General features: G+C 39.0%; 1 protein-coding gene across 2 annotated transcripts in view; it reads right to left on the bottom strand.

Moving 5' to 3' along the window:
* Nucleotides 1-14,325, bottom strand: part of CRIM1 (cysteine rich transmembrane BMP regulator 1) — a 769,789-nt gene that overhangs the window by 624,292 nt on the left and 131,172 nt on the right. The gene's annotated exons all lie outside the window — the stretch shown is intronic.

The following is a 14,325-nucleotide window of genomic DNA, read 5'->3' as shown; positions in this document are numbered from 1 at the left end:
CAACAAAATATAAAGACACAAACCCAGATGCAGGAATCTAAGGCATTTCCTTTGCTATGTGACTGTCCTTTTCAGAAGGTCAAATGAACATAATGAAAAAAGTGGATATTTTTAAAGGGATTGTTGGATATTACTTGGCTTCTGGAAGAACTAACAATGCCAATGCCAAACATATTTAACTAGTGCTTAATTTTTATTCATCTGTCACACGAGCCAACAATTCTCTAGGACTCGCCAGAATCATTTCATTTAGAATTCATCTTCCAGTCAAACTAATTTTCCCGAAATGAATGATACTCTTTAAGTAATAAAAGAACTTGTAATAATTGTGAAGAGAACAAAGAAAACTCTTAATGTTCAGCCTTTTTCCCATGATACTATACATGAGTTAGCATTCCCCTCAGATGAGGAGTCTCCATGATCACGCACATACACCATAGTATCAGAAATGCAGTGAGCTGAAGTCCTCAGCATTTTGTAGTAAAGAGCAAGACATGGATACGAATCAAGCAGCATACCCAATGATCAATATGAATACCAAACATAACCTTAGTCTGTATACATTATTGGTCCTTGGAAAAGATAGGCTGCATGGCGAATTAAAAATAAATAAATAAATCTGCAATGGTGAACATGAAAAATTTGACCAATTATAGAAAATTTCCCATTATAAAACATTATCTTTCCAAAAGATACGATCTATCATATGAGAGAGTCCACCCCTCACATTTTTGTAAATATCTTATTATATAATTTCAAGTGACAACACTGAAGAAATTAAATAATGCTACAATGTAAAATAGTGAGTGTATAGCCTGTATAATAGTGTTTAACCCCTTAAGGACCCGGAGTTTTTCCGTTTGTGCATTTTTTTTTTCCTGCTTAACTTTAAAAAAAATCATAACTCTTTCAATTTTGCACCTAAAAATCCATATAATGGCTTATTTTTTGTGTCACCAAGCCTACTATGTAAATGACGTCAGTCTTTTTACCCAAAAACCTATGGTGAAACGGAAAAAAAAAAATCATTGTGAGAAAATTGAAAACAAAAACGCCATTTTGTAATTTTGGGGGCTTCCGTTTCTACACAGTAAATTTTTCCGTAAAAATTACACCATATTATTCTGTAGGTCCATATGGTTAAAATGATACCCTACTTATATAGGTTTGAATTTGTCGCACTTCTGGAAAAGATCATAACTACATGCAGGAAAATTTATACGTTTAAAATTGTCATCTTCTGACCCCTATAACTTTTTTATTTTTCCGTGTATGGGGCGGTATGAGGGCTTATTTATTGCGCCATGATCTGAAGTTTTTAGCGGTACCATTTTTGCATTGATAGGACTTAATGATCAGTACGGTTTAATTAACAATATATTTTTATAACTCATTTCCGCACGCAGCAATACCACATGTTTATTTTTATTTACACAGTTTTTTTTATGGGAAAAGGGGGGTGATTCAGACTTTTATTAGGGAAGGGGTTAAATGATCTTTATTCACTTTTTTTTTCCACTTTTTTTTGCAATGTTATAGTTCCCATAGGGGGCTACAACACTGCACACACTGATCTTTTACATTGATCAGTGGTTTCTCATAGGAAACCATTGATCGATGATTCTGCTGCTTGACTGCTCATGCCTGGATCTCAGGCACTGAGCAGTCATTCGGCGATCGGACACCAGGAGGCAAGGTAAGGGACCCTCTTGCTTTGTCTCAGGTGTTCGGGATGCCGCAATCCCGAACAGCTCCCTGAGCTAACCGGCAATGATTTACTTTCCCTTTAGACGCGGTGTCCAACTTTGGACACTGCGTCTAAAGGGTTAAAAGCACGCTGCACCGTGATCAGTGCCGCGCGCTATTAGCCACGGGTCCCAGCCGTTGTTAGAGGCCAGGCCCGCCCCACGTTATGGGAACGGACTCATGACGTACTGGTACGTCATGGGTCCTGTAGCGGTTAATGTTGTTCCCCCTCAAAATTACTCAACACAGCCATTATGTCTAAACCTTGGTAACAAAAGTGATTACACCCATAAGTGGAAATCTCCAAATTAGGCCCAATTAGCCATTTTTCTTCCCCGATGTCATCTGACTGATTAGTGTTACAAGGTCTCAGCTGTGAATTGGGAGCAGATTTCACATTTTGTGGTTTCACTCATAGTCACCAATACAGATCACTACAAGTTCAACATGGCACCTCATGGCAAAGAACTCTCTGATAATCTGAAAAAAAGAATTTTTACTATATATAAAGATGGGCTAGGCTATAAGATTGCCAAGACACTGAAACTGAACCGCAGCATGGTGGACAGGACCATACAGGGGTTTTACAGGATAAAATTCACTCAGAACAGGCCTTGTCATGACCGACCAAAAGGAGTTGAGTGCACGTGCTCAGTGTCATACTAAGAGGTTGTCTTTTGAAAATAGATGTATGAGTGCTGCCAGCACTGCTGCAGAGGTTGAAGGGTGAGGGTCAGCCTCTCAGTGCTCAGCTCATATGCCACATATTGCATCAAATTGATCTGCATGGCTGTTATCCCAGAGAAAGTCTCTTCTACACATGATGAATAAGTAAGCCACACACAGTTTGCTGTAGACAAGCAAACAAAGGACAAGGATTACTGGAACCATATTCTATGGTCCAAAGAGACAAAGATAATCTTAGATGGTTTAGATGGTGTCAAGCATGTGTAGCAGCCACCAGGTGAGGAGTACAAAGACAAGTGTGTCTTGCCTACAGTCAATTAGGGGTGTGAAACACCAAGAATTTGGCGATTCGATTCGAATCGTGATACCAGTGTGGGGATTCGATATATCCCGATATATCGCGATACCGTCTAGGTGACGATACATCGCGATATATCCCGATTCTGTCTAAAAAACAATGTCTTTTACACTTTTATTAAAACTTTATTTTTATTTTATTTTTTTTCATACACTTTATTAGTCTTTTAGGAATCATTAGATTCCTCAGACAGATGAATAGAGTTCTATTGAACTCCATTTATCTGCGATCCATTGATAGAGCCTGGTCCGCCGCTGTCAGCTTTGACAGCGGCCATCTAAAGAGTTAATAGCCAGCCGCGGGGGCCGCAGAGCATGGAGCGGGCACGAGTCGGAGCCCGCTCCGTACACCCAGAGCGCCGCCACGTCAGATCCGGCTGACAAAATGTGGAACTTGTATCTCCTGATGCCCGGGACATGCTGTTCCGGGGATCAGGAGATACAAATTCCACATCACTAAAAGAATCGATTCAAAAATATTTTGAATCGATTCAGTATCGGCAAGTGAAAAATCGCGATAATCGCGGGAATCTATTTTTTCTTACATCCCTACAGTCAATGGTCTGTGCCTGCATGAGTGCTGCTGGCACTGGGGAGCTTCATTGAGGGAACTAATAATGTCAACATCTTGTTGGCCTCTGTACACATCTCTGTTGTGGAGAGTTTTGGCGCTTTATGCCATGAACCACTGTTTCTGATACTTAAGTATCTTATATGTGTACCAAACAATTTACGGAGGGTAAATTTAATTGAATAAAAAAAAATAAAAAACCATGAACAAAATATAATAATATGTACTACATAGTTAATATAACATTGTTTATGTTGTGAGAGATTAGCTACATAGAACCAGTCAAATCACAGAAATAGCTGTCAGAGACAGGGACATGGAAGTAACAATTTAATAGGGCTTCTCCTGTCTATTTTTCAGTAACAAAACAATTACAGCCTGGTCATAACCAGAATAAATCCTACTTGCCTAGTGCTCACAATACAGATTTCTTCCCTGTCTATACAGGTGACTTAGTACGAGACACACAACAAAGAAGACAACAAAAGTGTTACTTACACAGATCAACAAGTCTCCTTTTTTGAAGTTGCAAACTTTTGGATTCAAATTCTCATCTGTGGTACACATTTCTCACCGCCTGCAGACTGACTCTCCCCTAGTTTAAAAGCCCAGTGACCAGCTGGCTTCAGCATCTTTGCTGATCTAGTGGCCCAAGAAGGGTCCATAAAAATTCAGACCAGATAACAAGACTTACCAAAGTCCCTAAGAAACTAACTCTCCACATGGATTTCCCATATGTCATCCAACTTTCTCTGAATGAGATATGTGCTTCCTGAATCCTTGTTTCCACATACAACCATTTGTCACTACCTCACAATTTGCAACTAAAGTATTGTAAATATAAATATATGCACAATAAAAGAAACACCAAAATAAAATTGTTAACTTTCAGTGATGTTCTAAATGATCACTGAAAAATAGACAATGCCCAATAGACCTGTTGGCTAAACCGAATGGGTCAAAGTTGCTGACCTTGCACCATAGTTCTGAAGGGGAGTTCTGGAAATCAGTCAAGCTAGTGAAAAAGAATCTTGCTAATTCACATCTCTCATACTTTTCTCCTTTCCACACCCGGAGAAAGTATTTGGAATTTTGTTTCAGTAGCACAACTTCCCTTGGGTGCGGTGGTTTATTGTAAATGCCAGAAAAACTGCAGGAAAAAGAGAGAAAGAAAGATAAATCCAAAAACTACTAAGAATGAACTCTGGAAATAAAAAAAAAAGTCATAATTCTTTCCACTAATCCATCCCAGATGTCTCCTCTCAAAATACTTGTGTTCCATTTATGGAACGTCATCCTCTATGGCTTCCAGGTCATGGCACCAAGGCATCAACAGATCTGAAAATCGCAAGGGAAAATGTTCCTTAGACATGCCATTGTATAATGGACCATAAACATTTGATCCTGTTCTATACACAATCATATTCATGTACTTAATTTAATGTAGCTGTCTTCAAAATGCATGTAATGAATATTACAAACTTCCCAGCATTTCCACTCTCTTCTGTACAGGGTCATTGCAATGATGTCATGAAAGCAAGAACACAACTAAATGTAAATAGTAAGAATGGAAATCTCACATTCCAATGAGACACAACCAAGGTAACAGATTGCTGACTGCAAAGAACATAATGACCAATATGGTTCTGGGGTAATGCAACCTCCTTCAAGTTTCCTTAGTGGTAAATATATTAAGAGACTTTGACCCCGTAAAGCATCAAATTCATCAAATGCATCAGGAAAGTCTGCCTGAACAGAACATTAGGGTTTTCTAATACAAACCAAGAAAATGCTACCATCTACAACAAAAAGTGTATCATCAGATGATCTGCTGTGAAAGTGACCACACACAATAAAAGGGTATACATGCTATAGAAGTAGCCCATGCAATTGCTATGGAGCCTTAAAGACAAGCCAGGTGCAGGGAGAGTATACTCCGTGTTTTGACCCACACAAAGTTTATACTGGAGAAGTATCTGTCAAAAGGAAAAATCAATAACAAAAACCAGTACCAGCACAAACAGGGGCAAATAATTCCAGTGAATTAAACGCAGGAAAAAGTTTGCATGTATTGAGAAATACCAAAAGGAAAAAGACCCTACCAGACACCTTATTTGTCTAAAGCAATTGGTCAAGATGAAACTCAACTTGCATAATTGCTCCAGGTAGAAAATGTCATGGAAGAGTCAAGAGGCCACATACATGTGGCAACCAGGATGCCGAAATGCGTGGAATGGAAGGCAAGGCATGATATCTACTTCTGCAGCTTTTTCCCCTCTCTTGGCTTAAAGGGGTATTCCATAAAAAATTTTTTATTTGACTATGCTACAGGGGCTGTAAAGTTAGTGTAGTCCATAATATAGTGTCTGTACCTGTGTGTGACGGTTTTCTCACAATTCTTCTGTGATTTTCACTCCAATTTTTATTTTTATCAGCAAACAAAATGACTGTTGTCTCAGATTTTTCCCAGCTTGCAATGTGGCCGAGACCTGACTCAATAGTCAGCTGATGACAGGGAGCCTGTCTGCTTCAATGGGTGGAGGGATCAATCTGCAACTAATGCATGATGGATGCAGCTCATTTATGTTTCAATGGGTGGGGTGGCTGATGTGTGGGAGGGAGGAAAATGGAATTGTGAGATTTGCAGTAAAAAAAAAAAAAAGAAAAGTCAAACAGGAAATACAAGTTCACAAAAAGCTAGCCACAGTGTTATGGTAATCTCATGGCATAGCCATTTAACCCTAAGACAAGTGCAGATCCTTCCTAAGCATGTCCATTACTGCCTGCCAAGTGCGTGCTAAAATCACCTCATGGTGGACAACCCCTTTAACACAGTATAATGAAACCTCTTTGAGATGACCAACAAAAATTGCACTAAAAGCTGATCTTCTGTAGGTGTGGTCTTCTCAAAGAAGACTACTAGTACATAATACATGATGGAACCAGATATCTGTCACAGGAAAATCTTATCTGGATAAGGGGGTGGTCTTTTCAAAGAGGTGGTCTTTTGGAGAAGTTTCAATGTGCATAAGTGTTTTTATGGCGATTTAGTAGATTTATGCCCTAAAGAAAGTTGTCATATTTCCATTATTTCAATGCAGGACAACTGATATAATTGTCACAACGTTAATCATCTCAATATGAATTTACATAATGTCATGATACTTGTAGTATATAAAAACACATGAAAATGTCTTGAAAATGTAAAATCTATGACATGTACAGTCTTGCCCTTTATTGGATGCCACGATTTGTTTTGAAGGTTTACATGAAAACTGTACTATTGTGAAACGATTAGAATCTGCACAGAGCATCCTGGAGCGGAGTTACTCTGTTTAACATGTTAAATAAAATAAGGCTATTGTACACCATAAGACCTTAATGTGATTTTATTCCCTGAGAGTTTCTCTCTCATATCCCAACACGTGTTTATTGCAGATAGCAGGCGGTAGGCAGTGTCACGCACACACTATGACTTTTGCATCATTTTCTTCGGATTAAGCTTACTTCCACCAAGTCTAGAGCCCAGGGAGATGAGAGAAGACCATGGATGATAGACCCAATCACTATCAAAATCTGAAGGAATATATATTTCAATGTAAAGTGATAGAAATGTTATTTACAATAAAGATAAAAAGGGAGTGATAGGTATAAGCCCACATTTATTAAATGAATAGTTAACAAAAAGCTGGTTTGTGAAAATAGTTAACTGCCTTTATACTAGGGATCGACCAATATAGTTTTTTTTAGAGCCAATACCGTTACTCTGTGGAGGTTAGGGCCGATAGCCGATAATTTATACCGATATTCCTGTATAAATTAACGGCTATTTATACCCCCGGCGACACAGCTGCAGATCATTGATTTAAAGCGGGCGCTTTAAATCAATGAACTGCTTCTCTCCCCCTGCCTGTCCTGGGGTCCTGAGTCCTGTCACCGCCACCGCACCCCCTCAATTCCCCCCACCACCGCGCCGCACCGGCCACAGACCTGCCGCCGCTGCTGCCCCATTGCCTCCCCAATCCCCGGTTTTATAATTACCTGTTCCCGGGGTCCAGGTCTGCGCTACTTCTGGCTCCGGCGGTGTCTTCCTGAGCTGTCAGTGTACGCACTGACGGTGACGTCACGTTGAGGACGTCACTCGTCATTGTGCAGAGCACAGCGTAACACAGGACGACGCAGGAGCCAAAAATAGCGCGGACACCGGGAAAAGGTAATTATAAAACCAGGAATAGAGGAGGCAATGGGGCAATGGCGGTCTCTGGCCGAGGCGGTGCGGTGGTGGGGAGCGCGGTGCGGTGGTGGGGGGTGCGGTGCATTATCTGATTATCGGCAAGGTAATTGCTGATACCGATAACGTCCAAAATCGTGAATATCGGCCACACCCATGATCGGTCGATCCCTACTTTATACATTCAGTACAGGCTTGCTGGCCATCATTTACTTGCGTTTTTGTTAAAAATGCATTAACTTACATCTTTGTGAATATTTACACAGAAAAATATAATACTTGTCAGAAAACTTCAGTTATAATTGGAAAGGTCTCTTGTCATATATACGTATCACATCAATAATAAAACACGTGTACTGGATTTTCACAGTTGAAGCATTGTTGCATGACAATACAGAGGTCAGTATTTCATGTTCACATTGAGCATACACTTGGCTACTGAAGTCTACAAAAGACTTCACTAGTACATATGCCTAACACGCACCACACGAGGTTTTAGTTGAATAATGTTGAATATGTGATGTTTTAACACTATCTCCAGTTGCATGGATTCTTTTGATGTGCATTAAAAAATAAAAAGTATGAGCTTATTTGCTAAATCTCACCACAAAGAGGAAATATCAGGAAATATCTCCAAATGTATGACCAGCTTAATATATGAGTTCTCTGCATAAATATTCTCCTACTGGGAACTGGCTATTACATTACCATTCAAGGCCAACTATTGACTGTTTCCTTCTATGAATTATTTAGATCCACTTATTCGGCAATGATCGGGTCTTAATCATAACGTATGCAAACAGGACCGCGCTTCTTTACAGTGAAGGTCTACTTACCCAATATATTAGAAATTCATATGTACAAAGAAAGGGATCATTTATCTCATGCTTGCACAAAGGACAACATGTAACAGACTGCATCAAGCAGCAAAACGTTTAGAAGCTAAATTTGATACAAAAGACAAAAACAAGATAAAAAACTCACTTCCTGTACTTCTACCTTTCTACTAAGTAGGATATCATGGAACATTGGGGCAAATAAAAACTGTCAAATGCTTTGTTTGAACAAATTGTTCCTGTCGTTTCAAGATATTTATTTATTTAATGTTTTTATTTTAATCCTGCATGATTTTGTCAGAATAACCCTTCAGTGTAGCGAGTAGGTTATTTTAGCGCTCCCCCTGGCATTTTTGAGCCCCTGCAGTACACCCTTTATCCTTTTCACCATGCAGTGGTCATGTATTCATTCATTGCAAAAAAATTGTGCAGGAACCACCAAAATGTCACAAAAATACACCAGCCAAGACTTAGCTTATCTTTTTGGGGTATATGAAGAGTGAAATTTTAGAAAATGTGTACCTACACAAAATGTATCAAATGTCCTGTGACCATTTAATAAATTTTGTGCACCGACACATTAGCAGAACATAAAAAAGGTGTACAGATGCTTCACCTACAGTGAATTGCCCCCTGTGTGACCCTAGCCTGTGCAAATTGCTTCAGAATTTGGCACATTTGTAAAAGTAAATCTGCCCCAAAGTCTGTCCAGTTCCCTTCTCAAGTAAAGCCCTGTTCACATTTGTTTTGAAGGTTCATTTATGAGCCTGTCACAGATTCCATGAAAATCCAGGACAAAATGGCACAGCACACAGTGGGGTCTGACAGACGTCACTGGTGTTCAGCATGTAAGAGATTTGGCACCGCCTTAATATTGCTGTTTTGCTCAGAGAACAGAGAAAAATGAAAAAATGTTGGTGGTGTGAATCTAACCAGGCAAGTTACAGTTTAAGTAATTCCTGTTGTATATTGATGAAATGCTCAAAAGATGATCTGTTTGGTGTACTTGGGGACTGGAAATAAGAAACACTGATTTAAAAGTCTGAAAATGATGACAAAGCCCAGAAATGTAAATGTTCCACTTCTAGTGGTGGATTGGAGCAGCCAGATAGTCTTCTTGTTTAGCCAGCCACATTATTCTAGCTACAGAGGAGCTGACAAAAGGTCTATTGGATCATTTTCAGCAATTGCATAAAATGACTGTAAAGGAAGAACAGAGAGTACCCCGAGAGAAATGAGTCCGACCACCAAAGAGATTCAAACTCCAGAAGGAATCAATCAGTCTTGTCCTTGGGTATAAATGGCTGTTAATCTAGTATAAAATAAGAGCTGCGTTATCAAAAGGACTTGCTCAGCAACACTAACGTCACACTATGTGTAAGATACAAATGTCCCCCTCCAGCCTCTGTCACAATAAATAATGCCCATCGATCAACTTGCTCCCCCTAGCAGACTTTTCCAATTTTCTTTTTGAGAAGGCCAAAGATATGATACCTAGCCTGAAGATTGTGCTCGCTGGGAAAGCATGGATTTTCTTACACTGCTGACCAAATCTGATAAAAAAGAAGTTGGAATTACAAGCAGTCATCTATACGAGTACTTTTCAATATGTTACTGTCTCTTCAAAGAGATTAGATTTAGAGATTACCAATAAACACACTTACAGGCTGCATTTTGTATGTAGTCTCATGTGCCTATTGAACAACACAAACACATATGATGGGTCTACATATAGGGAATGTGTACCTGGTTATTATCTCATCATGGAGACTTCTTGTCACTCAGCTAAATCCAATTTGTCTATTAGGCCATAAAGGCACCCTAGCCTTCAGATAGCTTTCCGCTAAATGCTCGTTTCTCCCAGGTCCACCACGCATATGTTCTCAATGGGTTAGTAGCCCCTACCAAACACCTCTGGTGGTACCTTTTCTATTGTTAGAACAAAAGTATGTTTAAATGTAACATGCCTGACCCTTCTAACTGTTGAGTAAGAGTCAGGACCCCCTCAAACACATCAGTTGGTTAGCTGGTTGCACCAAAATAGTTAGGTTTGGCCAACATGTCTCAAGTGTCTGGCCACATTAAGGTTCTGTTAACCTCATGTATGAAAGGACTGCCTGACATGAACATTCGACAGAAGGAACAGATATGCATGACTGTATAGAAATACAGCAGCAAATGCAAACCATGAACTCCCACTGTAGAAAAGGTATACTAACCTATACTAGCCCAGCAGAGGTCAAAGGGGCACCCTTTGGCTTCTGTTGGATGAATAAAGCTTTCCTGTCACATAAAAAGCCTTTTAGGTAAACTCACAAAAACATGGCAACATGACGCTGTACACTGAGCTTTTTAAAAATTAAGCCCATGCTAAACACACCAAGTGTCATATAACAGGGATGCTGGAAGCTGTCAGGATTCGGACCATATATTTACATAGGTTACACTTAATTCAGCTGCCAGTTCATATGTTAACAAGAGAGGTTACGCAGAATGTGCAAATCTACCACCATGCTGGGTGAGTGGTTTTACTTTTGTGCTTCCAAATGACGTAACTTGAAATCCAGCAGGTATAATTTGTTTAATTTATGTTTTTCAGAGCAGAATTGGCAAACTAAATAAAATTCCAGAGCTGTATTAGTGTATACTTTGTGAAAAAGGGAAAACAAAATCTCATGGCTTATTTTCCCCTTACAAATAGTCCTTTTTTTTTTTTTTTTAATTAACAGGAAAAAAAACAAACAAAAAAAAAACTATCACTAGGTTATGTTCTCTTAATTTTACAGAGAAGTGAATTAGAAATTTGGTCCTAGTAGGAAGAATGCATGAGGATTGTGTTTAGAATTTCAACCTTGCTACATTGATAGGGGCCAAAGTCATGATTAAAATTTGCAACAGAAATTGACAGGCTATGAATAGCTCTTTAAGAAGACCACCCAAAATTGCATGAAAAAGTGGTCTTCTATAATGGGTGGGTATGGAGCACTTAATATCTGACACATTAAATATGGTCGGCCTAAGAGGTTGGTCTTCTCAAAGAGGTGGTCTTTTGGAAAGGCGTCAATGTATATACAGTAGACAAGCCCCGTATTAATGTCCCTCTATAGATACTATAGCTGGAGGTAAGTAAACAGGGGTATGGAAGAGAGAAAGCCATTTTGCAGGTGGAGAGTGCTGCCTATAAGAATCACTGATGTTTGGACCAGTCCAGTCCCAGGGATCATAAGTTGGACAGCCTTACAATGATGGGGGATGTACAAAGTCAGAAGGAAGGTAACTGGGATATGATTGTTTGTGAATCAGCTGGAGTCAGCACCATGGACATGATGAAGATCAGGTTTACATTATAGCTCATACTGGTAGGAGGGAGAATGGCAGCGGAGTTCGCTTTATGGCGATTTATTCCCCTGCATGCCTATGTAGTGGGATACCTTCCTGTAAAAGGGTACACGTTGGGAGTTTTCCTAATGTAAACTTTTGACAAATGTTATGTGAACTGCCTTAAACAATGTAGAATATTAATTGTTACAATGTTTACTGTCACTGTGTTTTATGGGTCCACTTTTCAGACTGTTGCTAAATATCTTCGCATGTCTAACCTTGGGAGCATCTCTACGTCGGCACTTTTATCTGTAACGCACATATCAACTCTTTTTACATTATGATCAGTGCAGATTGATTTCATGAACTCCTTATCAAAATTTAATCCGGCTCCACAGGTAAGCCACGGATTTAAGCAGCTGCACAGGTAAGCCAAGGATAAACAGGGAAAGTATTAGGGGAAGTATATATGCAAGAATACATTTCCTTTAACTACCTGGAATCAATAAGAAGAAATATATGGTTCTATCACATTTTCAAAAATAGGCTAATAAAGCTGGAATCCAGAGAGCTTATATCTGAAGCATTACAAATACACAGTATAAGACACCCTTCATTTTCTTATTGTAAGGCGCCATCCTCACATGACAGATATACATTGATATAACCGCTCATCTCCCCAAGGTAGTCATAGATTTATTACTGGTATACAGAAAGTTTCCACCAAAACAAAGAAAGACTAAGATAAGATTTAGAAAGTTCAATATATAGAAAGGAAAACAATATCTAGAGTGAACATCATCAGACTTCTCCCCAGGACTTCCACAATAAAAGAAAAATGCAGTGAGAAACTGAGTTACAGAGCCAGGTAAAGACACCTGTTGACAATGCACCAAATAAATCATAAAACTGTACAAGTAAATCTCACATGGTTGGTAACACAGTAAGACCAGGCCAATGAGGAAGTGCAGAGCAATTTATTATAGAACACATAACACAGTCTTATTTCCCTATAGTGTCAGTGTTTCCGAAGCCACCCAGTAATATCACCTGTCATTCTTATTACATTATAAAAATGTTTGGAAAAGATTTAGCTTGATAAAGTATTACATGTAAATATTCTTACTTTGTACTAAATGGACATCACCATGTGCAATAATTCTTTATGTACTTGTTAATGAGAACACCTTCATCAAAGAAAATAAATGTAATAAAAAAAGTGTCATACATGTTCTTGATACAGCCTTGCAAAGACCAAAAGACTATAGATGCAGGCAACAGTACAAGATATCTCCACAGGTAGAACACAATATATGTGGAAATTGCAACAAATCTGAAACATCGAAGATGCATCCTGAAATCTTTGTTTTTCAAGATCATCAGCTCCGTAGACAAGGCAATTGCTTCTACGAATAAAGCCAACATGAATTGTTACATTTCCATTGGAATTACTTTAGCCTTTTTGCCCCTCAAGAAAACACCTTATCTCAGAAATATATATTTCAGATTCATAAGGTCCATCTAATAACTGCATACAGACACACGGTGCAAAGACAAAATAAACCTGGCATTGGTGATTGACATTGAGCTAAAGTAGTCCTTACATCATTCTAGAGTTTCCCATCAACCTCCTAAGGTCAGATATTTTTAGGGTTTCTGCAAGTCAGGCAACACATGCGACATTCAGCTTTTCTGCTTTAACTAAACAACTTTAGACTTTTCCTCTTTATTAGGTAAGGCAGCATGATAACAGTAATAATTATAATATATGGCCTTTAGAACATCACAAAAGATAAACAGAGCGGCATTGCATGAACAAAACAGAACAGTTCTAATGGTCATTGGCCATTTAAAATGAAAATGAACCAACATTATATGTGAATTTGGACAAATCAAAGTAGGGCTGATAAAAATGTCCACCCACCAAGGGCAAGTAGAGGATGCAGATAACTGAAAGGGGTATAGGTGACTTTAGACCTTTGTTTCCCCTTATTGATCCAGATAAGACAAGAAACTAACAGGCATACACCAAAATCATGACCACATGACACATAATAAGTGGCCAGTTTATTGTGACCATCTTTACCCTACACACATAGGGTTTTAAGGTTTGACTGTATGATAAGAGGCTGGGATCTGATTTCTGATCTGTTATATGATCCAATGGCTGTTTACAACCATAACCATCACAAGGGTAGCTGTTTATCTTTTGCTTGCAAAACGGCTTCTCTAAGATCATGTATGTCCATTAAATCTTGAACAAAATTCTGGTAGTTGCTGAAAGCTTTTACTTTATCTCCTAAAGCTGAACATACATAAGATGTTGGGGGAAGGCAGAGTCCGGCATGTTTCTACAGAAGAATACATTTCTGCCAGGACTTATTTTCCTATTGAAATAAACCACACAGTTACGCACACGTGTATGTGTATGGTGTAGATGGAAGAAATCACTGTCACTTGACCGCTCTCTCATGTGTATGGCCAGCCTATATAATACCTGCAGAATAAACATTTAGATTTCCCCCCCGCTGGTCATAACATACTGGCCACTAAGTGTACACTGCCATAACTCACAT

This window comes from Hyla sarda, chromosome 3 (genome assembly GCF_029499605.1).
Source record: "Hyla sarda isolate aHylSar1 chromosome 3, aHylSar1.hap1, whole genome shotgun sequence".
Taxonomy (NCBI): domain Eukaryota; kingdom Metazoa; phylum Chordata; class Amphibia; order Anura; family Hylidae; genus Hyla; species Hyla sarda.
Note: the sequence above shows the minus strand (reverse complement) of the source record. Positions and strands in the feature narration are given on the sequence as shown.